This window comes from Natrix helvetica (assembly GCF_964273705.1).
Source record: "Natrix helvetica genome assembly, chromosome: 5".
NCBI classification, from domain to species: Eukaryota; Metazoa; Chordata; class Lepidosauria; order Squamata; family Natricidae; genus Natrix; species Natrix helvetica.
The window spans coordinates 122,326,709-122,352,784 of record NC_138551.1 but is presented as its reverse complement, the minus strand read 5'-3'; positions in this window follow the sequence as shown (position 1 = coordinate 122,352,784).

The following is a 26,076-nucleotide window of genomic DNA, read 5'->3' as shown; positions in this document are numbered from 1 at the left end:
CTGCAATAAAAATCTATGGGTGCAACTAACATTATACACACTGACTTGAACTGTACATGAAACATTTGCTTTCTACATGTTTGGATCCTGTTTGAATCTTGTCTGCAGTAATTCAACATTTCATTGGTTCGAATTATAAGACTATCTTTCATTGAGGATTAATTGTTTATGAGCCTCCCCCTGATGCAATTGTTTTGTATATACTGATAGTAGCAGTTCCTGAAAATGTAACATGTGTTAAAGTAGTTAACTGTATATTTTTAAGTAATAAGCTTTATTGACTTTTATTTTTTCCTCCTATTCTGTCCTTAATAATAGTCATGCCTTTCCTAATGCTGATGTGTCTTTCTTCCCAACCACCATTTTATGAAGCCATTGGCTCACCCTTCCCCTTTATGAATGCTACTTCAGATACCACCTGTCGCTGGAGTAGTTCTTCTATTACTGTTTCTTCTATTATTGGTCAGGGTTGTTGCATAGGCTATGTTCCCTCTAATTATTTACAATATTGTATTAATGCCTCTACAGATTTATATCATCAATGTATGATTTATTTGCCTAAATCTCGGATGTCTTCTTCTGTCCAGTCATCTGGTATTCATGGGGGTTGGGTGACTTTGTTTTCTTCCAACCCCACTGTTGATTTTTCAAATTATTTTACAGGATACTTTTTTATTCCCACCAATGGCTCCATTTGGGCTTGCTCTACAGGAGCCACTGCCTGCGTCCAAGGAGACATTCTTCAACAACAACGCTCCTTTTGTATCCAGGTCCACTTGTTGCCTAAGATATCTGTTTTTTCTAACTCTCAATTCACTATTTTTTGAAAGCCAAACGAGAGATCGTTACAGCACTCACTCTATCGGTCCTTTTGGGCCTGGGGGCAGCAGGAGCTGCCACTGGAATTGCTGGTCTCGTGGTTAACGATCAGCAAATTCACCGCCTTAGCACTGATGTTGATGCTGACCTCCAGCGCATAGAAACATCCATTGTGGCCCTCCAAGACTCTTTGACCTCTCTTTCTGAAGTTGTCTTGCAAAACAGACGTGGGTTAGATCTTTTGTTTTTGAAAAGCGGGGGATTATGTGTTGCCCTAAAAGAAGAGTGTTGCTTTTATACAGACAGCTCAGGTATTGTACTTGATTCCATGGCAGAATTGAGCAAACGCCTTAAAGAACGAGAAAGGGAAAGGCAAGCAACACATAGTTGGTATCAAGGTCTGTTTACTCTTTCCCCTTGGTTGACTACTTTGCTTTCTGCCATCATAGGCCCCGTAATATTCCTCCTTTTTGTTTGTACAATAGGACCATGTGTGCTGGGAAGATTGCTTAAATTCTTAAAGAATCGCTTACAAACTTTGGATGACAATGTTGCTGAAACACGTAAGACGGTTCAATTTCTTAGTCATGTGGTTAAACATTCAGGTGATGATGTCAAACAACCGCTTTTAAATTTCCTTGATAATGAGAGCGACTTAGAGGGGGAACTAGATGCCAAAGAGGTGTTTGGTGAGAGCGGTAGGTTGGAACCAAAGGGTCTCAGCCTGCTACCTCAGACCTGCACTCTGGAGGCATCGAAAGCCCCTGGTTTTGAATTGCTTTAAGAAAATAAAAACAGAGGATATGTAGCGATCACTGGCCTGGATTGAAGCTAGGCCCAAGTACAAGATAAGTTTCGTTTTTCCATAAATTTCTATTCCTGAATATTTACAAGATTTCCTGTAAATCAGGTGACCATGAAGAAGCTATGTGCAGTATCATGTTTCTGTATATGTGGCAGTAGTTATCTATGCATATGCTTGGCTCTTTGACCAATAGAATGTTATTTCTTTGTGTAAGCTTCCTAATAAAAGGGGTCGGATGGAGCAATCTGTGTGCACCCCACCTCGAGGACTTCATGGTGTCGAGTGGTTTTTGAGTCAGGTGCCCCCGTGCTGATGGCACGCACCCTCGCGAGGGTCCCCGGAGAAGCAAGCCTCCCCCCCGGTCCTTGCAGGTGGCAAGGACCCCCTCACCAGTGCAGCTACGCAGGAGCAGCCTCTGAAGTCTTCCCTTGCTGGGACTGTTCCTTGCGAAGGGGAAAAGGGCCACACGCTCAGTCTTCACGCCTTTAAAAGGAGACAGAAGTGTTTCCAAACAGCTGTTGATTGCAATGCTGATTTCATGTTATTAATCTCATAGTATCTATATAAATCTTCAGGCTGGATTCTAACATAGAAAATAATTCTAGATCATTAGAGAAATTGTAAGAAATGTAATAAACTTTTCAATCCTGAGTCTATTATTTATTCTTTTGGAACATTTTCTTCCTACAAAACGGAAAGCAAATTACATGAGTGTGTGTATGTGAGAGAGAGAGACCTTTATCTGTCTCACTCAGATGAAGGTCTCTCGTGCAGCCACACCAGCCTTCCTCTCAGCCTGGCATGCGTTGTTGTCAGGGGCAGAAATGTGGGCAAAAGTGTGGAAATTTGTCAGAAACCTGTTTTTTCACTACCATTTATTAGGATACCATAAATCATTGTATTTGCAAACAGTTTTTAAGTGGGGCCATTGCTAAATGAGGCCAGTATTTAGTATTTGTTTAGAATTCCAGTCTCACTTAGTAATACAGGAGCAATTACTCCTGTATTATTAGATTTCTCTTTGAAGAATCTGTTTTGTAGTAAGTCCCATGCCTGCACTGAGGGTGAAGGATTCCTCAGACCAGACTTTGAAGTGCCTAGAAATTATATAAAATAAAAGAGTACAACGTTGTACTATGCATTTACATACCCCCACAAAGGCAAAGTCCACAGCTTCTTTATATTAAAAATTGTCCTTTAAAAAAAGTCTTTTCACAACTTTCTTTTTTTAAAAAATATTTTTTTATTTTTGAATAAACACAAACAGACAAAACACAACAAACACCACAAAAATATCTTTAATTACAAATTATAAAGTGTGTCAATTAGTTACAAAGAGCTTTCGTGCATCCCTTCCACAGTCATCACCTACAATTCATATCAAGTTATATGTTTTAAATCAAATATATTTATATATATTACTATCATCATACCTCAATCTTCATATGACTATGATTGTTTTTCCATACCTTTATATAAAATATTCCAAAATTTAAAGCAAAACCACATGATGGCATTCTGTTATCTATTCTCAATATCATCCAGCAACATTACATCTTTATGACACTTTCTAAATAAAAATAATAATTATGTTTAATAACAAAGATTCTAGACCTCCTTTATTAATCACTGTTTACAATTTATATCCAATTTCCCTTTTATCATGTCAATACAAATATTACATTATTATCATTATCAATCATTTATTTAATAACATCCGTCATAATTTCATTTTTATTTTTATTTATTTTTTGGTCTTAGTTTAACTAAATTTGACTTACTCTTTTTTTAAAATATTATAAGCTTTTATACATAACAGTGTTTCTAAACTTCCTTTCATGATCACCATTTAGAATTTATACCAAATTTTCTCTTATCAAACCAATACATATGTGTACATTGTTATCATTATCAATTATTTATCTAACTATATCCATTATCACTTTAACATAATGCTCTAATTTTAACTAAATTTGACTAATATTTTGTTATTAGTTTTCATATCTCAACCTGTGTCTTTCCAGTAATAGTGCAGTCTTATGTCTTTTGCCATTTGTGGAATTAGTCTTCTGGTTATTTCCTGAATCAAACTTGTGTGGACTTCTCTTCGCAACTTGTTGCTTTTTGCATATCTTGTAAAATCGCCAGATCCTTCGTCCGCTTCTTTAATCAGCTTATCTTTGGTTATCAGTAGTGCTTTTGTCAAAGTTTCTCTCCTTGGATCCATCAATTCTTCTCTTTTTTCTTCTTCTAAACCTTGAAATCTGGGGTAGAGCTCCTTTCCATCTATCTTCCCTTTCCATGTTCCACTCTTTCCATCTGCAACCACACTCAGTTCACTGTCAGTATCCACAATTATCTTGCCTCTTTGTTCATTTTTCCCTTGGGCTTTTAGGACTGTAACCTCCATTTTTTCCATTTGCTGGATATTTTCAATTTTTCCATCAAATTTTACTGCATTACAATCTATATTTTGCAATCTCTTCTCAATTCTCTCTAATAATTTTCTAATAATTTTCTAATAAATTTCTAATAATTTTTGAAATTCAAACATAATCTGTTGTAATGTTACGGTTTCTTTTTGTTGTGCCATACTTCCAACTAGTAAACACTGCCACTCTAGTTTCAAAATAAGATTTTGTTTTCACTTCACTGCAGCATCCAAAGAAGCATCCAAAGAGCACCTATGTAAACAACCCGTGCTCTTCTTATCTCTTCTGTAAACAAGCTGAAGCCTTTGAAGTGCAAAGACAAAATGATCAAAGAGAAAAAAGGGAAATATTACCAGGACTCAGCCTCCAACCTCCAAGTGGCAGTGTAACTTCTTTTCCCTCTGATGTTACTGCCCTCTTTATATTCCTTTTATATCTTCTTTTTAATCCAGGCTTAAAAGAAACAAAATTCTTAAAAGGAGCAAAATAAAAAGAAAAACACCCTCCAAACCAATATTATAAAAATAAAGAAAAAGATTTAATCCATAGGTAAAAAAAGAAATAGAAGAAGAAAAACCAATACTTTCACTTTAAAAAGTAGGAAATACTTGCAAAACTTCTGTCGATAAATAATGATAATAAAAAGGATAACACACTATCCAATAGAGCTTAATTTTGCTGCTTATTTTTCTTTTCTTTGTAAGTTTAATTTAGCTTTGATTTTTTGGGGGGGCAGTCTCTTTTATAACAATAAAATTTCCTCACCAGATGGACACACTTTCTCTTTCCTCCCATTGCAGAGCTGTGCCAACTTCAGCAGCTTTTGGCTGCATTTCTGTCGCCGGCAAGAAGAGAGTCTCTTGGATCAATCAGGGACTTTGCGATGTCCCTGAGATTAGCAAGATGTACTCTTCCCTGTCACCGTCTCTTCGGGACGGTTTAGGTCCAAAAGGACCATCCAGCAGCAAAGGTATCGACTGCGATCTCGGAGCTCCAAGATCGCATGTGGTATCGTTGCGACGTCAGCTCTGTTCCCTTTTCACAACTTTATGTTGGGAACTCAAAGAATATACAGGAATCTCCCACGTGTGTCTTCCATAATTTTATGGCCTCTGAGGGCTGTTGTGCTGAAAGAGAGGAACTGACCATAACGGTAGTTCCTTATTTTCCTCTATTTACTATGCAGAAGGGAAAGCTATAATGGAACATTATTTTAGAAGCAATATTTCATATTCCACAATCTCGGGAACCAATCTCAAAGCAGCTTCTTTCTCCCTCCCATCCCCAAAGGAGCCTCTAAGGACCAGGGGTCTCATCCTTGGTCAGCCACGAAGTCTCTGAAAATATTGACTGAGATTTTGAAATATGTTTACTCCGTTTCACACATTTGGGTGCCTGGGAACCTTCCCCCACCCTGTGTTAATGTGTGAAGCAGGACATCAGGCTAACCTAGCATCTGATTCATGCATTTTGGCATGGTACATTATGTCAACATAGCCGTTCTCTTTCATGAACCCGGATTAAGGGTGTTGTATGAACTCCCCTAGATTTACCACCAACCAGCTATGCGATTATGGTCAAAGCAATCTGTTTGCACACAGGATAGGAAACCTTTTATAGGATCTGCTTTTGGCTTCAGAGTTTTCCACAACCCACTGTAATACATTGTTTAGCACATTGTGTGAACCGATTCCAGGTTTGGCATTCAGGCAATAGAGCTGGGATAATGGGAGAGAGACAGAAATGAAGCTTTGTGGATGGAGGAAGTCAGAGATTTCCCGCAATGTCTGGACAAAGCTTGATAGAGACTTGCAGAGATCTGTCCATGTGAATTCAGAGGATCAACTGGGGACTTTGAGGCTCTTTCTCCTGCTTGGAGCCTCACGGATGTTTTTGGATGCTGGTTTCCAGAATTCCCAGTTAGGCCAGGCCTCAGGATACTGGGGTTGCTCACCACAGCAAAAAAGCTGGGTGTTTATGGAGCCAAATTTCAAAGGGGAATGTGGTTATTACCCTCACTGGGTTGGCTTCAGCTCTCTCTCCTGCCAAGCGTTGGGAGAAATAATGGATGCTGCTGCTTTCAAGAGTCTTTTTCCAAGTCCTGTATATGGATTTCTGTCGTGCCTGAGCAGCCACAAGCTGCCTTCCCATGTGCACCTTCCAAATGTGTGGACTTCAACTCCCATCATCCTCAGCCACAGCTTTGCAGTTAGCAGAGACAATTAGAAAATGGCAAAGATGGAGCGTTAGAGAAGGTTGTTCTCGCCCATCCACCCTGATGTCATTTTTTTACCCTATGCGCATACGTGAAATGCTCTTCATATGTGTGGCGGTGCGCACTCACATTTGTGAACTGGTAGCGAAGGTAAGTGAATACCACCCCTGCAGGGGAACATGGGATATGGGCAGTGGTGGGATTCAAATTTTTTTGCTACCGATTATGTGGGTGTGGCTTGGTGGGCGTGGTGTGACTTGCTGGGTGTGGCAGGGAAAGGCTACTATAAAATCTCCATTCCCACCCCACTCCAGGGGAAGGATACTGCAAAATCCCCATTCCCTCCCGATCAGCTGGGACTCGGGAGGAAGAGAATACATGGGGGCGGGGCCAGTCAGAGGTGGTATTTATCGGTTCTCCAAACTTCTCAAAATTTCCGCTACCAGTTCTCCAGAAATGATCAGAACCTGCTGAATCCCACCTCTGGATATGGGCTTCTGCATTCCCAGGTCTCTGAAGATGGAAGTTGGATTTTGCAGATCAGCTTTCCATCTGCAGCAAGAGGATCCTGAGCTCCCCTTCCCTCCTTCCCTCCCTCCCTTCCTCACATGGGGTGAGAGGCAGCCTTGGTTTCTCCATCTCTTTTCACTTGGTTTTTTTCTAACTTCTCTCTGTGTTTCTGTCTGTGTTGTTTTTTTAAAACTTTGCAAAGTTCTGGTAACTAGTTTTTCAGTAAAGTTGATTTCATTCTTAGAAACTGGCTGCACTATTGCATCAGCCCTTTTGTGTGGTACCTTGAGCATTAACTTTCAAAATAAAGTAAATTTTGTTTCCTATTGGTAATAGCTGGCAGCTATTTCAGATCTGTGGCATGCTCAGGCATTAACTGCCCCCTGGAGTTTTGTCTTTAACCACAATGCCAATAAATGTCACATTTCTTTTTGTCTTCAGCCACAGGTGCCGTGTATTCTCTCTGGGGCCAGTTTCAAGCCTGGAGACCCCAAACGTCTCAATTCTAGATGATGGATTTAATTCCATCTCTGCCCCTCTTATTATGAACATGGGGATTATTTCGCTTTCATTTCCCTCCAGAGAATTTCTCAACAACCTTTGAGTCCAAGAACTGGTTGAATTATCCAGGGATCCTTCCTGAGAGGGAGAATTATGATAAATGTTTCAGCTCTGCTCTTTGGCCAAATCCTCCAGGGGAGACTTTGGGCAGAGAAATATGGAGTTTGGGGACAGGCAGGGTCTGTGCTCTTGAATGTCTGTCTCTCTCCTTTCCAGATGAAGTTGAGTGTTTCTCTGTGTTTCAATCAGGAAAGACACTGGATCATATTCCACCTTGTGAGAGTCCTTTGAATTCTTCTAATTCTTTAGAAACAGGAAAGGGATTGATTGATTCACCCCATGAATGATGGACCTCCTGCTTCTGCTTCTGATGCTGCTGGTGTCCCATCCAGTCTCTGGGAAGCTGAGAATGAAATGTCCGCAGAGTTTAGAGAACCAGGATGGAAAACGACCACAGACCTTTTACAGCTCAGGAGACCATCTCATTGGTATAGTAGCCACTGGAATGGAAACATTGCATACAAAGTTTCTTTTCAATGTGGCTCCTTCTCTTCATTTTCTTCCCCATGATCAGTAAGTCATTCAGGGTGATGGAGTTACACTCCCTCCATTCTAACACTCTCCTTCTTTTCTGACCTTTTTCTCCATTTGTTCCTATATTGGGAAATATGTCTAATTTCCTGAATAATTTTGATTTCCATGGCTTCTCTCTTTTGTCTGGTTTTGTGAAAGAAACTCAAATCGAAAAATAGGCCTGAAAAAAAAGCTGGAAGGGCTGCAGATTATTTCCTCTCTCAGTTCAATCCTTAATTTATCACTTATTATTATTTATTTATTTCTTAGTGCTTATAGACCGCCCCCTCTCCCAAAAGGGACTCGGGGCGGTGTACAGTCCATATCAAAAACATCATAAATAACTATAAAATTTAAACAATTAAAATTATTAAGTGGATAAATACATAAATAAATGAATTTTATTTAAAGTAGTGGTGGAACCAGTTGTACTTGCCGTACCTCAGCCCATTTCCATATTTGTATAACTGATCATTGCTTTTGGATCAATGTTGGCTTAAGGCTCAGTAGGCTTCTGGAGGCTTATATATTTTTTAAAAACTATTTGTTGGTGCTGTTGATTATAATAACTTTTTTAAACAATAGGGGTGTTTATGGTCTTGCACATGGCCTAATATTCATTTTCAACATTCAAGTGGTCAACAAGAATTCCCAGCTGCTGCACAATCTCACACTGGGCTACAACATCCATGACAACTATGTGAGCACTTTCCGCACTTCCGATGCCTTGCTGGACATTCTCTCCACTGGAGAAGTCAATGTCCCTAACTACGGCTGTGGAAGGAAGGAGAACCTCATGGCTCTTATTGCTGCAGCTAACAGGGACATCTCCATCCAGTTGTCAACATTAGGAGGCACCTACAAAGTCCCACAGGTTTGTGTGTGTTTTTTTCCATCTGGAGAAGTGAGTGGTGGGTGGTGGTGGGTGGGCAATAGATGCAATCGTGTCTTCTCCATGGAATTCAAGAGCTGCTTTTCTCCATATTAGCAAAAATGACAATATTTTACCCCATTATGTTCATGTTGAGATTAATCATAAAAGGCCTGAAATGCAAGCAATACATTCCCTGGAGAAGACAGTCTACCAACTATTTAACTGATCAAAAAATCTCCCAGGTGGTTTGGGGCCTCTATTGGCATCTTCATTTTCACACATAAATAATGTCTACAGGATCCAGTCGGATTGAAGTTGGCAGTAGTAGCATTTTATCTATCTAAAAAGTGGAATAAAAAGGACTTTAGAAATTAATGGCCAAATAAACTAGCATATATTGTGGCTAAACCTTATGCCATGATCCTCTTAGTTAAACTTGAGAAAAATGCATTCCTTGCAGAAGAACCAGAAGGTTTTAGATAGTGAACAGCTATATAGATTTTGTAAGAAATATTGCATGTCAATAATCTAATATTGCTAATAAAGTTGTCTTGAAATCTCTCATCTATATCAGCAAACTAAAACATGGTTTGCTGGCTTTCTAGATGTTAGTGCATTTGTCATAATTAACAGAGAAATATTATATAGGAAATTGATTGCCCTCAAAATGGAGCTCTACCTGTTGGCCCTGATCCAGGCTCTTTCTCCAGGTCCTTGTTTGAGAGGGAGGTTGGGGCTCAATGGAGCAATGAGAAGAAGGATTGATACTTACCAAGGAGGAAGGGAAGGATGCAACACACTTGTTATTCTCTCTTCATATTGACAATTTACTTCAACTAATGAAGGATCCAAAAACACATCATAAATAAATGTTATTTCTTTCTTTGACAATAATTACTAAATTAGTGGACCAGTGAAATGCAGTGCAAATAGTATACAGTACTTGGATTTTAGAAAAGCTTTGACAAAGTAAACCACCATCTACTTCTTGGTAAGCTAAAAATATATGGGATAGACAGGATCACCCCCAGATGGACTCAGCCTGTGGTCCTCAATGGAACTACATCTACATGAGGGAAACAAGCAGTGGGGGACCCCAAGGTTCCATTTTAGGCCCAGTCCTCTTCAACATCTTCATGAAAGATTTGGATGAGGGATAGATGGGGATCTCATCAAATTTACAGATGACACTAAACTGGCAGGAATAGCCAACACCCCAGAAGATAGGCTGAAGATCCAGATGGATCTAGATAGACTTGAACCCTGGGCCTATCTAACAAAATGAAATTCAATGTAGAGAAAAGTAAAGTCTTACACTGAGGCTAGAAATACCAAATGTACAGGTACAGATTAGGTGAAACTGGCTCAATAGCAGGAACTAGTTGAAGTCCTGGAGTATGGCGGTCAGCCTCTGAGCTCCGTATGTCTACTTTTTGACGGGCTGGGTTGCTGCTGGTCCTCTTTACGATCTGGAGGACCGGGAACCTACTCAATGACCACCCTGGCTCATTCTAGGACCCTAGTGGTCCCCCAGGGTGGTCGGACAGCAAAGGAGAAGGAGAAGAATGGGCCGACCGTTCAGCCGAAGGGGAAGGCCCCCGTTTGAAATCTGCGGAGAGCCGAGAAATGGTAGCTGGTGTGCTGGCGCGCCAGTGCGCTGGCGCACTGGCATGTTCCGGGAGGTTGCAGACGTCGGCGGCGTTAGAGTTGGCGTTTTGCGAGCCGTTTTGTTGGCGTTTGTTGGCGTTTTGTTGGCGTTGTGTGAGCCGCGACAACCCGAGGTGAGAGCAGTGACGCCCTGAGCAGCTAGCGGCGAGGGAAGCGATGGCGACCCGAGCGAGGGACGGCGGAGGGAGGCGGCGGCGGCGGTGACCCGCACGACGACCGGGGATGCCAAACATCAAATCCCCGACCCGTTGCGAGCCCCGAACCTACCAGAGGCCTAGCGGAGGCCATGTAAAGACCGAGCTAGGCTCGAGACATCGGAGGCGCCGGAAGACGCCGGAGGATGCCGGAGGACGCCGGAGGACGCCGGAGGACGCCGGAGGACGCCGGAGGACGGCGGAAGGCCGGAGGAAAGAACAGATGCTGGCTGGAGCGGCGCTGGGGTTTGGAAGGACCGCGGGGACCCACTGACCCTCCCCTCGCCCACCACGGACCATCTGCTAGCCCCTTACTTCGAGTTTATGATCAGCTTAACCTCCCCCCACCGAGGACTGCGGACTACTGGCTCTTATTCATCTCTCTCGTCTTGGAACCCTGGCTGTCAATCTGTTTTGGTTCCTAATGGCATATATGCCTAACATCACCAGCACCCAGAATCGACCTCAGGCCCTGTTGAAAACTATAAGCCATCATGTATCTGAGGTCTGACCTGATTCTACTGCGGGAGTCCCCCCTCTCGCAGGCATGGCCCTCCGCCCTTTCGAGGGCCCAGCTTGATGACGGATTCATTAATCCAGAGAGGTGGAGGAAGAGGAGGCTCAGGGGGTTTTTATGTAAATGTTTTTTAACTGTTTTAGGGGGATCCAGGGTAGGGGGAAGGATTAGCCAAGCCAGGAATGGGGGCAGGGCCAGGCGAACAGGTGGGGTCGGGAGGGAAGTGAGCGGAGTGGGGGAGGGGAAGGAGAACGACGTTCCTTTAGAGGGTTCCTTTATTCCAACGGTCGTAGGAAGGGGGGGATGTGAGGACAGACGGAGATTCTGCAGTCGGTTGGGAGACCGTGGTCACTGGACACGCCCGGTCATTTGTACCAACCCCCGCATTCTAGGTGGCCAGGGCCTACAGAGCCAGGGCCTGAGGCTGATGTTGTGCAACGCAAGGTCCGTTGTCCATAAGGCCCCCCTCATCTACGATTTGATCTCTGAGGGGGAGCCGGACCTTGCAGGGATTACGGAAACCTGGTTGGGTCACAAGGGGGGCTTACCTCTCGTGGAAATGTGCCCACCAGGATACCGTGCATTCCATCAGCCTCGTGCCCGGGGTAGGGGTGGCGGGGTAGCGGTAATTATACAGGAAGGTTTGGAACCGAGAGAATTCACTGTACCACAGATATCCGGATGTGAGTCTCTTGGTGTGAGATGGGGCCCAGGGAGTCAGTTGGGCCTGCTGATTGTATACTTGGCTCCTCGCTATGCATCAGCGGCCCTGCCAGAGCTCCTCGAGATGATTGCAGGGATGGCGGTTGAAACCCCCAAACTATTAGTTATGGGGGACTTCAACCTGTCGTTGACAGGCGAGTCATCCGAGACGGCTCGGGAGTTCATGGCTTCCATGACAGCCATGGATCTGACCCAAATAATTCAGGGCCCCACACACGAGGGAGGCCACACACTGGACCTTATTTTTATCTCTGGTCAGTGGAAGAATGATCTGGGAATAGGGGATTTGGTTATTGCACCCCTGTCATGGTCAGATCACTCGCTTCTCCGGCTCGACTTCCCTGGCGCTACTCCCCATCGTGGGGAGGCGGAACCAGAAGGTCCTAGATGATTCCGCCCCAGGCGACTGATGGAACCTGATAGGTTCCAGACGGAGCTTGGGCCACTTCCTGTAGCCCTGACCCGCTCCCGGATGGAGGACCTGGTGGCCGCATGGAACAATGCGGCGGCCGGGGCCTTGGACCGGGTTGCGCCTTTGCGGCCTCTCCAGTGGCAGCGAACCACCCTGGCCCCTTGGTTTACCGAGGAGCTAAGGGTGATGAAGCGCCACAAGAGACGCCTAGAGAGCAGATGGAGATCCTCTCGCTCCGAATCTGACCGAACTCAGGTAAGAGCCTACTTACGGACCTACCTTGTGGCACTAAGGGTGGCTAAGCGTCGATACTACGCCACTCTTATTGCGTCCGCAGAAAACCGCCCTGCCGCCCTGTTTCGGGTGACCCGCTCCCTCCTTTCACAGAGGCCGCGGGAAGCCCCTCTGCAGGGTAGAGCAGAGGAATTTGGGGAATATCTGCAGGACAAAATCTCTCAGATCTGGAATGAATGGGTCTCCCTTAGTGATCCAGGGGAGACGTCGGAGGCGAGTCTTGAGGGACCATTCTGGGAGGAGTTTGACTCTGTTGCCGCCGAGGATATGGACAGGTTACGTGGGTGACTGTGGGCCACCACATGTTTATTGGACCCGTGTCCCTCCTGGCTTATACTGGCAGCCTGGGAGGTCACACGAGGCTGACTCCAGGGACTAGTGAATGCTTCGCTGAGCGAGGGGTCCTTGCCGGCCGTCTTGAAAGAGGCGGTGGTGAGGCACCTGCTTAAGAAGCCTTCTCTGGACCCAGTAGAGTTAGCCAATTATCGTCCTGTCTCCAACCTTCCCTTCCTAGCGAAGGTTGTTGAGAGTGTGGTGGCGCAACAGTTCCCTCGACACTTGGAGGAAATTAATTATCTAGACCTGTGCCAGTCCGGTTTCCGGCCCGGTCACAGCACGGAGACGGCTTTGGTCGCGTTGGTGGATGATCTCTGGAGGGCGAAGGATGGGGGTTGCTCCTCCATCCTAGTCCTATTAGATCTCTCAGCGGCTTTCGATACCATCGACAATGGTATCCTATTGTGTCGGCTAGAGGGGATGGGGGTGAGGGGCACCATACTGCGGTGGTTCTCCTCCTACCTCTCCGGTCGGATGCAATTTGTGTTGGCAGGGGAGCAGAGGTCGACCCTGAGGCCACTCAGGTGCGGGGTGCCGCAGGGGTCGGTCCTCTCACCTCTCCTGTTCAACACATACATGAAACCGCTGGGCGACATCATTCGAGGGTTCGGGGTTGAGTATCATCTGTATGCCGATGATACTCAGTTATACATCTCTACCCCGAATCAACCCAACGAAGCCGTCGAGGTGATGTCCCGGTGTCTGGAAGCCGTCCGGGTCTGGATGGGAGACAACAGACTCAAGCTCAACCCTTCCAAGACGGAGTGGCTGTGGTTACCGGCGCCCCGCTTCAGCCAGTGGGTTCCATCTCTGGCCATTTGGGGTGAACAACTGCCCTCCGTGGATAGGGCGCGCAATTTGGGCGTCCTCCTAGATACCCGGCTGTCGCTGGATGACCATGTGACGGCCGTGGCTAGGGGGGCGTTCCACCAGGTTCGCCTGGTGCGCCAATTGCGCCCCCTACTGGAGCGGGATGCCCTTCGCACAGTCACTCATGCCCTGGTGACGTCCCGCCTTGATTACTGCAATGCTCTCTACATGGGGCTCCCCTTGAGATGCACCCGAAGGCTGCAGCTTGTCTAGAATGCAGCCGCGCAGACAATTATGGGGAGTACTAGGTACTCCCATATAACACCGCTCCTGCGCGAGCTGCACTGGCTACCTGTGGCTTTTCGGGTGCGTTTCAAGGTGTTGATTATCACCTTTAAAGCGCTCCATGGCTCAGGACCTAGTTATTTGCGGGATCGCATCCTATCCCACACATCCCTGCGACCAATTTGCTCTCACAGAGAGGGACTCCTCCGGGTACCATCCGCTAATCAAGGCCGGCGGGCGGTGCCCAGGAGTAGGGCCTTCTCTGTGATGGGCCCAACCCTCTGGAACGACCTCCCCCCCGATATTAGAATTACTGCTGATCTCCGCTCCTTCCGTAAGAAACTCAAGACCCACCTGTTCCAATTAGCTGGCCTGGCCCAATCGCAATTATAATCATAATCTAATCCCGACCTTCCTGGCCGGTATTTTAAATTTTTAAATTCTGGGGTATTTTAATTGGTTTTAATCATTAGTTAATTTATGACTATTGTACAGACTTTGTGCTTAATTTGTTTGTCTGGGGTTTTGTATTTTTGTTGTTTATTGTATATTTTATTTCTGTCTGTACACCGCCCCGAGTCCCCTCAGGGAGAGGGGGCGGTTTATAAATTTAATAAACTGAAACTGAAACTGAACTGTGAAAGGGAATCTTAGTGGACAATCTCTCAAATGTGAGCCAACAAATTGTGGCAGCAGCCAAAAAAGCCATTGCAATCCTAGGCATCAACAGGAGGAGAGAATCCAAATCACGTGAAGTATTGGTACCGCTTTATAAAGCCTTGAAAAAACCACCCTTGGAATAGTGCATGCATGGAGAACCTTTTCAGCACGAAGTGCTCTTGTCAGGGATGCAATCTGGAAGAGGAGTTGCCCAGTGTACATGCCAGTGCGTACATGTGCACCAGGCAGCTCCTCTTCCAGTTCCTGGTACTACTGTACACACAGAGGCCAGCTGATTGTTGCACACACATGCACACCAAAAACCCAGAAGAGCAACGGGCAAGGCCGTGCGTGCCAGGCACAATGGGTCTGTGTGCCACTTACCCCGAGCTTAGAAGCTGAGGCAGAGGGAGCCATTTTCCCCTCCTGGGGCTTCTGTGCATCCATTTTTAGCCTCCCAAGCCCCCAGAAGCACTCTGCCGGCCAAAATCTTTGGTCTTACTTTGCAGCTTCAGTCTGTGGGGCTTGCGAAGGTAAACCCTGCGCTCAGCTGGTGGGTGGAGACTGGCAAGTGGGTGGAGTGATTCTGGAGGGGCAGCCTCGTGGTCCCACGTGGGCCGGATTAATGGTTTAGGTTTAGGTTTAGTACTGTGCCAGCCAAAAAATTTGGTCTTACTTTGCAGCTTCAGTCCATGGGGCTTGCGAAGGTAAGGCTTGTACACAGCAGGTGGGTGGGGGCTGGAGGGTGGGCGGGGTGATTCGGGCGGGGCAGCCTCATGGTCCCATGACGGCTGGATTAATGGCTTCAGTGGGCTATATCCGGCCTGTGGCCCGTAGTTTGAGGACCCCTGGTATAGGGTCTCCTTCTTGAGCAGAGGGTTGGACTAGAAGACCTCAAAGGTCCTTTCCAAACCTTTTATTTTGTGATAAGTTCTGTTATAGGTACATATGTTTAGCATGCTAAATATCTATTGGAACATGCTGATTTACACTGTGATATTATCATACTTACACATTGGATTATATACCCTGTGAGGAAGACTTGGGTTCTTTTCTCATAATAATTATCTCATAATTAATACCGGTAAATCAAGTTCAAAAGTTATGGTCTTTGGGAAATGACATCCTAGCCATAGATGGTCAGCCAATAGAGCAAGTAAGACCTTTCCTTCCCTGGGGTTGTTTTCTCTGAGACTAAATCTTGGCTCCCTCATCATCAAAGGAGCTCAGTTAGATCAAAGACATGAGTGAAAGTGGTGCTTAAAAGAAAACCTCATAGCTCTCCAGCTTCCTCAGCCCCAATTATTGAAGTATATGAGGCCAAGGTTTCCCCCATGTTCTTACATCAATCTGATGTTTGGGGCTTCAGAGAGAAACCACCAGCAGAACCAACCCAATCACAGCCTCTGAGGAGTATCTTGGGGTGGACAAAAGGACTCCAGCTGCTGCCCCTCAGAGCTGATTTGGGAATTTACAAAATTTCTGCTTTGCCTAAAATCAGAAAATATGGATATTGGCATTTAATCTATGGAAACTGACAGACTCTGAAGATTGTGGCTGTTAGAACAGACAAAATTTCAATTAAAGACCAATTTTGGATTGCATTACTGACAAATTGTATGAGGAACTGAGGTCTCCCTGTTTCTTGTACAACTGGAGAAGCTAAAAAGATTCCTCCACAAAGAATCTGGGCCTTAGAAGCATTAAAATATGCAGCAATCCTCAAAATTATAGTAGGCCATTTATTGGAATAGAATACTTCAGTTGGCATTTGCACATGTTAATCTAATTGCAATAAATTGTAGGGGTGAGTTACAGTAATATGATTTAAATTTTTTGTAGTTTTTCAATTTATTTATTATTTCCCACTTTTATTATACAATCTTGCTAATATTCTGTCTTTAATATTTATAATTAACATGTCTAATTAACAAATTATTCTAATGCCTTCATGAGAACAAGATTGGATTTATTAAAATATAATAGTTTGGACTTGATTTGACCCCAAATATAACACAGCATTCTTCATTGTGTAAGGTTTTTGAATGCAGCTCAGAATCTGATAAGTCCAGTGAAACTCTGAAGACGAAGCTATGGATTATCAGCTTTTATTTCTGCAGAAAGCAAAAGATTGGATGACCTTTTGGTCTCCCACCTTAACAGAGCAGGCAGAGAGAGAAAAACAGGCATGTGCCAAAACCTTTTCCAAACATCTTATAGCTTGCACAGAACGTCATTGCTATAGAAACATAATTTGAGATCACATGGATTTCATGATTTTAGTGTTCTGAAAACAACAGACTTTAGAAGGGAAAAGAAATACATTTTCTGGCGGATAACTCATAGCTTTGCTGGGGAATGCTGAACACACATTTCAAGTTACAAGAAAGGCTACCTGACAGAATCCACATTCTACTTTTCACAACAAGTTACTTTGCTAGGTTAAGCTTGGCAATTCGCCTAGAAGTTTTATCTATGTAGTTGGCACCTTAGATTACAATGGAGCTTCTCTCAACAGCAATTTAACAAAAGCTTAATTAGGTTCCACTCTGTGTATGCTGTAATGCAGTGATGGCAAAACTTTAGAGACCGAATGCCCAAACTACAACCCAAAACCCACTTATTTATGTTGGAGTGCCAACACGGCAATTTAACCTGAATAATGAGGTTTTAGTTTAGAAAAAACAACTCATACATGATTAACGTCTTTTCTCTGAAAAACCCCCCACAATAACAGCGCTTTCAATGATACAAACACCTTTTTATTGAAAGGTAAACATTTGCCTTTGGCATGCTTTTGATTAATGTGACTTTTGCTATTGTATGCATGCTGATAATCTTTCTAACTTGACTCATACTTTGTAAGTTTGAGAGCAACACCTGCAGCACTCAGGTCATTTGTTAGTCCAGGGGTGTCAAACTCAATTTCAATGAGGGCCCCGTTGTGGCTGACTTAGGAGGCCATGGTGGGCACGGCCAGCTCCCACTGCTGATGTTCTCACTCTCCTTGGTTGCCCATGGTGAGTGCAGGAGGTCAAAGTATGTGGGTCAGGGGGAGGCCCACTCCCTCTCATTACGAGACCTATCTTTGTAACCAAAGCATCCTCAATGATAGGATGGGAGATCACCAGGAGAGGTCTGGAGGAGAGGATAAGGGGATGGTAAAAGGAAGCAGGACTGCTGGTGATCAAGTGCTAAGGCAGAATTTACCTCACACCCTTACTCTCTCTCCTTATAATCTCCTTCCTTCCCTTCTTTTTCCTTCCCTCCATTCTCTCTTTCCCTCTTCCCTTCTTTTTGCTTCCTTGCTCTCTTCTCCTCTTTCCGTCTTTTTCTTTGTCTTTCCTGTCCCTTCTTGGATGCTCCAATTCAAAAGGGGAAATATTCCTTGCCTTGTGATCAAATGCCACTTTTGCTAGTAGTTTGTGGCCACTGAAAAGACTGAGAACAAACCAGGCTCAGTTTATTCCATGCTTGCACTTCATGGGGACAGACTACAGGACAGCAAAACTGTCAAAATGATGGCTTTGGTAGTTGATCAGAGCTCCTCTGTTTTTTATGTGCAACAGCTTTAGCATTTAAGAGCAGAGCTAAGTTAGTTGCTTTTCTATGAATACATAATGATCCTTGAAAGAGCTCTTCCGTAGGGACCCTGCCATGGTCTAATTCAGACTGGAAATATAGCAAAGGAAACTATTTCCCCAATTGCTTTGTCCTTTTCCCCCCACTGGAAACAGCTGTTTGCAACCCACAAGGAGGGGTTACTTTCCTAAGAGCTCAGAATTCAAGGATACCAATGTGCCCATGACCACCACCAGTGGATTCGTAACTGGCTGACCAACCGCACGCAACGTGTAGTCCTCAATGGAACTGCATCTACATGGGGGGAGGTATGCAGTGGAGTACCCCAAGGCTCTGTTTTGGGCCCAGTACTCTTCAACATCTTCATCAATGATTTGGATGAGGGAATAAATGGGGAACTCATCAAATTTGCAGATGACACCAAGCTGGCAGGAATAGCTAACACTCCAGAAGATAGGCTAAAGATACAGAAGGATCTTGACAAACTTGAACATTGGGCACTATCTAATAAAATGAAATTCAATGGTGAAAAAAGTAAGGTTCTACATTTAGGCAACAAAAACGAAATGCACAGGTACAGTATAGGTGGTACCTTGTTCAACAGTAGTAACTGTGAAAAGGATTTTGGAGTCCTAGTGGACAACTATTTAAATAAGAGGCAGCCGTGTGCAGCAGCTGCCAAAAAAGCCAACACAGTTCTAGGCTTCATCAACAGAGGGATAGAATCAAGATCACATGAAGTGTTAATACCACTTTATAATGTCTTGGTAAGGCCACACTTGGAATACTGCATTCAGTTTTGGTCGCCACGATGTAAAAAAGATGTGGAGACTCTAGAAAGAGTGCAGAGAAGAGCAACAAAGATGATTAGAGGACTGGAGACTAAAACATATGAAGAACGGTTGCAGGAACTGGGCATGTCTAGTTTAATAGAAAGAAGGACTATGGGAGACATGATAGCAGTGTTCCAATATCTCAGGGGTTGCCACAAAGAAGAGGGAGTCAAACTATTTTCCAAGGCACCTGAGGGTAGAACAAGAAGCAATGGGTGGAAACTAATCAAGGAGAGAAGCAACTTAGAACTGAGGAGAAACTTCCTGACAGTTAGAACAATTAATCAGCGGAACAGCTTGCCTCCAGAAGTTGTGAATGCCCCAACACTGGAAGTCTTTAAGAAGATGTTGGATAGCCATTTGTCTGAAATGGTATAGGGTTTCCTGCCTGGGCAGGGGGTTGGACTAGAAGACCTCCAAGGTCCCTTCCAACTCAGCTATTGTATTGTATCTCAGGGTGGGGAAAGCCATGGGGGTCCTAGTGATAGAAGAGACCCTCAAGGCCTCCCCAACCCACTGAGATACCTCCTGCTTCTCCCTCCCTTCCTGCAACAAGGACTCACTTACTTTTCAAACCTCTGTCTCCTCTCTTGTTTCTCGGCTTCTTTGCCTTTGAAGAAGGGAGAGGAGAGTTGGCTGGGAAATGCTTTTTGTGCTGAGAATGGACGCTCCTGGGTGCTATAATATTGTGCAGATTCAGGCACCCATCTTCTTTTGCAGAGTCAGGGATCCAGAAACTTTCATTCTCGGGGATGGGTGGGTGGGTGGGGAAAGTGGTTACCTGAAGGTCTCCTGCTCCTCCCCTCCCCCCAACTACTTTCCACTTAGCTACTTAATGAGGCTTCTTTGTCTCAAGGAGCAGCAAATGGGGCCAGACAGAGACAAGCAATCCAAGTGTGTTTGGCAGAGAAAGCATACTTCAGCCAAGGCACCCAAACTGCTGCCAATGGTGTGGGCAACAGCTGAGCAAGCAAATGGGGCCAGACAGAGACAGGGAGGGTAAGAGAGAAATCTGTGTGTGTGTGTGTGTGTGTGTGTGTGTGTGTGTGTGTGTGTGTGTGTGTACTTTCATCCCCATTCAAGCAGGGTCTCTTATTTCCTCCCCAGCACAGTTGGGGCATGAAGGCTGTGTCAGGGGAAATTTCACCCTGAGCTAACGAGGTCTAGAATCGACCTCTTTCCAAACAGTATATCTTCAGAAAAAGCGAGAATAAAAACCCGAGAACATGTTCTAATGAAAACAAAACTTTTAATATGAAAATAAGAAAATAAACAAATCAATCTAATTGTTACATTTTGGCAAGAGCAATTATCGTCCACCTTCTTGGCAGACTCTGGAATCTGTGATGTATATGAAACGTGTTAAGAAGCATGCACAGTAAATCTTTGCTGATAAGGGCTATGACCTACCCAATAAATCTCAATTCAGCTAGCAAACAATTAACGCAGTGACAGGCTGCTGCCACCTAAGCACCATGACTGCCCCCTCCCCAGCCAGCCAGCCAGCCCCACCTGACCTGCTCCCTGCCGGCTCCTGCAAAGCCTTGCCATTCTCCTCCTCCTCTTCTTCTTCATGTCGTCGTCCTCTTCAGCCCAAGTGGCAGTGGGCTCCACAGGACAGGTTTTCATTTCTGCCCTGGGGCAGAAAACTCTGGTGGGCTGGAAGTGAGTGTGAATGGCCTGGCTCTCCAGTGCTTCCTGGGTCAGTTGGAGGCTTCCTTCAGCCTTCAAACAGTTGCAGGGCTTGTTTGGGGTCTTTTGGTTCCAGGTTGGTGCAGGAGGCTTTCCAGGGCCAAAATGGAAAAAAAAAACACCCTGTGCCTTCTGCACCCCATTTTGGCCCTGGAAAGCCTCCTGCACCAACTTGGAAGCAAAAAAAATAAAATAAAACCCCTGCAACTGTTTGAAGGCTGAAGGAAGCCTCCAACTGAGCGAAAAAGCACTGGAGGCCCAGACCATTCACTTCCAGCCCAGTGGAGTTTCCTGCACAATAGATACAAAACATTTCTGTCCCCATTAAACTAAAATCCATAGGGTTATAAGTGCATGTAACATAGATGTGTGTGTGGGTAAGATTATCACTCCTGCTGTCAAGCAAAACCAAGCATTTAATAGTGATTGCCATACCATGTGCATGAATCACACAAGTGGCAAGAAAATAGGGGCAGTCAGGCATAACACAGGTTATGTAGACAGTAAACACAAGGTCAATCAAAATGGACTCAAATGTCTATATACCAATGCACAGAGTATGAGGAATAAACAGGGCAAATTAGAAATTCAAGTAAAAGAGGGCAGATATGATATTATTGCCATTACAGAAACTTGGTGGGATGAAACCGACAAATGGAACATACAGCTAGAAGGATTTAAATTATTTAAAAGAAATAGACCAAATAAAAGAGGAGGTGGAGTTGCACTATATATAAGAAATAACTACGTCTCTACAGAAATAGAGCACAACAATGATGAGAACAATCTTGAATGCATTTGGGTCAATATTAAAGGTTGTGTGGGAAATGACATTGCCATAGGTCTATACTACAGGCCACCCAACCAAGCAGAGGAAGAAGATGAACTTTTTGCTAGTCAGCTAACTAAGGTATGTAGGAAGCACACCACAATAGCAATGGGAGATTTTAACTACCCTGACATCAACTGGGAAACAAACTCTGCACCAAGTGGAAGATCCAACAGGTTCCTAACAAACTTAGCAGACAACTTTGTTTTCCAAAAAGTAGAGAAGAGAACAAGGGGATCAGCCATATTGGACTTACTTCTCACTAACAGAGAGGAAATGATAGAAGGTGTTGAAGCCATAGGAACCCTCGGGGCAAGTGACCATGCAATATTGGAATTCAACATTATCCAAACACAAGTAGTAGAACAAAGTCAAATTAGAGTCTTGGACTTTAAGAAAGCTAATTTCAATAAACTTAGAGAGAGCTTGGGAAAAATTCCATGGATGAGAATCCTCAAGGGGAAAACAACTCAAGAAGCTTGGGAAATTTTGAAAAATGAGATTACAAAAGCCCAGTCTAGCACAATACCAATGAAGAAGAAAAATAACAGGTCCCAAAAGAAACCAGCATGGCTGCATAAAGAACTATCTGACAAACTGAAAGAGAAAAAAAAGGCAAGTATAAAAAGTGGAAGGAGGGGGACATAACTAAGGCAGAATATCAGCAAATAGCCTGAGCCTGTAAAGATGAAGTGAGGAAAGCTAAGGCTCACAATGAAGAAAGGCTTGCCACAAAAGTAAAAATTAACAAAAAAAGCTTCTTCCAACATGTTAAAAACAAGAAAAAAGTTAAGGAAACAATTGGTCCATTGTTAGGAGAAAGTGGCAAGAAGGTGACAAGCAACAGGGAAAAAGCAGAACTATTTAACTCATGTTTTGCATCTGTCTTTACACAAAGGGATAAAACAGTCCAACCTATCAAAAGCAGCACCACAAAAATCAGATTAGGAACACAAATTGAAATAGGGAAGAAAATGGTAAGTGAGCACCTGTCTACCCTAGACGAGTTCAAATCACCAGGACTAGATGGATTACACCCCAGGGTTCTGAAGGAACTAGCAGACGAGATCTCAGAACCACTGAATTATATCTTTCAGAGATCCTGGAACACAGGGGAACTACCAGAGGACTAGAAAGGAGCTGATGTGGTTCCCATCTTCAAAAAAGGGAAAAAATTAGATCCAGGAAACTACAGACCTATCAGCCTGACCTCAATACCAGGAAAGATTCTGGAAAAAATAATCAAGCAACGAATTTGCGAACACCTAGAAGCAAACAAAGTAATAGCCAAAAGCCAACATGGATTTGTCAAAAACAGATCATGCCAGACTAATCTTATTGCATTCTTTGATAATGTGACAAAATTAGTGGACCAGAGGAATGCCATCGATATAGTTTACTTGGACTTCAGTAAGGCTTTTGATAAGGTAGACCATAACATACTACTAGATAAAGTAGAAGAATGTGGGTTAGACAGCATCACCACCAGATGGATTCGTAACTGGCTGACCAACCGCACTCAACGTGTAGTTCTCAATGGAACTGCATCTACATGGGGGGAGGTATGCAGTGGAGTACCCCAAGGCACTGTTTTGGGCCCAGTACTCTTCAACATCTTCATCAATGATTTGGATGAGGGAATAAATGGGGAACTCATCAAATTTGCAGATGATACCAAGCTGGCAGGAATAGCCAACACTCAAGAAGATAGGCTTAAGATACAGAAGGATCTTGACAAACTTGAACATTGGGCACTATCTAATAAAATGAAATCCAATGGTGAAAAGAGTAGGGTTCTACATTTAGGCAACAAAAATGGAATGCACAGGTACAGTATAGGTGGTACCTTGCTCAGTAGTAGTAACTGTGAAAGGGATCTTGGAGTCCTAGTGGACAACCATTTAAATATGAGCCAGCAGTGTGCAGCAGCTGCCAAAAAAGCCAACGCAGTCCTAGGCTGCATCAACAGAGGGAAAGAATCAAGATCACGTGAAGTGTTGATGCCGCTTTATAATGCCTTGGTGAAGCCACACTTGGAATACTGCATTCAGTTCTGGTCGCCACGATGTAAAAAAGATGTGGAGACTCTAGAAAGAGTGCAGAGAAGAGCAACAAAGATGATTAGGGGACTGGAGGCTAAAACATATGAAGAACGGTTGCAGGAACTGGGTATGTTTAGCTTAAGAGAAAGAAGGACTAGGGGAGACATGATAGCATTGTTCCAATATCTCAGGGGTTGCCACAAAGAAGAGGGAGTCAAACTATTCTCCAAGGCACCTGAGGGTAGAACAAGAAGCAATGGGTGGAAACTAATCAAGGAGAAAAGCAACTTAGAACTGAGGAGAAATTTCCTGACAGTTAGAACAATTAATCAGTGGAACAGCTTGCCTCCAGAAGTTGTGAATGCCCCAACACTGGAAGTCTTTAAGAAGATGTTGGATAGCCATTTGCCTAAAATGGTATAGGGTTTCCTTCCTGGGCAGGGGGTTGGACTAGAAGACCTCCAAGGTCCCTTCCAACTCTACTATTGTATTGTATTGTATTGTATTGTATTTTAATGTGAGCATACACACACACATACACACACACACTGCATACCCATGCATCCCTCGCCCTGGCCCTTGGCAATTTTGAAACCCACCACTGTTAGCAACCCACAAGGAGGAGATACTTTCCTAAGAGCTCATAATTTGGGAATAACGGGGGGGGAACCCTGTGCTTTCTACACCCCATTTTGGCCCTGGAAAGCCTCCTGCACCAACCTGGAAGCCCCCCAAAAAAACCCCAAACCCCGCAACTGTTTGAAGGCTGAAGGAAGCCTCCAACTGAGCCAGGAAGCACTGGGGGGGGGCAGGCCATTCACACTCACTTCCAGCCAGCCGGAGTGTTAGATATTAGCATATATCGCAGCAAGTCTCTTCTCTGGTCCGCCGCTACGGCGGGAAACAGGTATCGCTCTGATTGGTCGAGAGGCGTACCCGATTCCTATAAAAGGGGAACCCTCCGGCCACAGAGCAAGCTGGATCACTACTACTACAAATAAAGAGCTGATAAGTCACTACGTGTCCGCAGTCTGTTCTCTCACTGCCCGAATCTAACATTGGCGACGAAGGTGGGATCGAGAGACAGATAGGACGAAGAGATCTACTTCAGAATCTCAGGATTCGATCCAGCCCAGGAATTCGGCAGAAATTCCGGCAGCCATCTCAGGACACCGCAGCGCGGCAAATTCAAACGAAGAGAAGATGGCGATGCACACTCCACCCGCTCCATTCGACCCAACGAACGACGAATGGGAGGCTTTCATGATTCGTTTCGAGTGTTTTCTCGAAGCAAACGAATACACGGGGATAACAGATGCCCGAAAGAAAAACATTTTCCTCGGTTACTGTGGGCGAGAAGTCTTCAACACGGCCAGAGACCTCACCGCGCCTACTCCAATACAAGCGGTATCATGGACGGCGTTGCAACAGACTCTACAGACTCATTACGCGCCAAAACCTTCCCGCCACGTTTGCCGCCAGGAATTCAACACGCGGAACCAGAAGGCGGGAGAATCAATCAACCAATATATTGCAGCCCTACGTAAAGCATCAACCAACTGCGAGTTCAGGGATCTGGACGAGCATATCCTGGCACAATTTGTTTGTGGGTTAAGGGACATTTCGCTACAAAAAAGGCTGTTGGCAAACCCAAATTTAACCCTACAAATAGCGCTAAACAAAGCAAGGGCATCCGAGTCAGCGGAAAGATCATCGGAAAGCATACAACGTGGATTCAACATAAGCCAGCCAGCACCCAGATAAACCAGAGTCCACTACGAGGACAACAACCCTGACTACGAGGATCCCGAGTTCGAGGACAGTCACCTGATGCGGAGCAGTCACATGAGGCCTGGGGGGAGACCCGGATTCCGTTTGCCGCCCTGCGCAAGCTGCGGAGGGAATCACCCCCGGTCTACCTGTCGGTTCAGGAACGTTGTTTGTTCACACTGCAACAAATTTGGGCACATCGCACGAGTGTGCCGGAGTGAAGTCCCTGCCTCACGGCAGCTGCCTACGTACCACCAACAGAAGCCCAACCCAGGGGCTTGGCGAAATCAAAAAGGGCGCCCAGAGAGAAATCCACAAGTGTTTACCCAGAGAGACAATTCCCATAGAGCTGAAAGGGTGTATTCCCAGAGAGATTATACACAAAGAGCTGAGAGAGCGTTCTACCAAGATGCTCAACGAGAGTATTTTCAGGATACAGACGCTGAGATAGAGTTGACCCAGAGAGAGGAATTGCGAACGTATCTCACCACAATAAGTCAGGTCCGCACCAAGCGGCCTAAAAAGCTGAAAGTCACAGTCCTCTTGGAGGGCTCTCCTTGCGAGCTGGAAGTTGACACAGGATTGTCCTTGACGATCATTTCATGGGCCTCCATGAAAAAGGCTATCCCTAGCCTCAAAA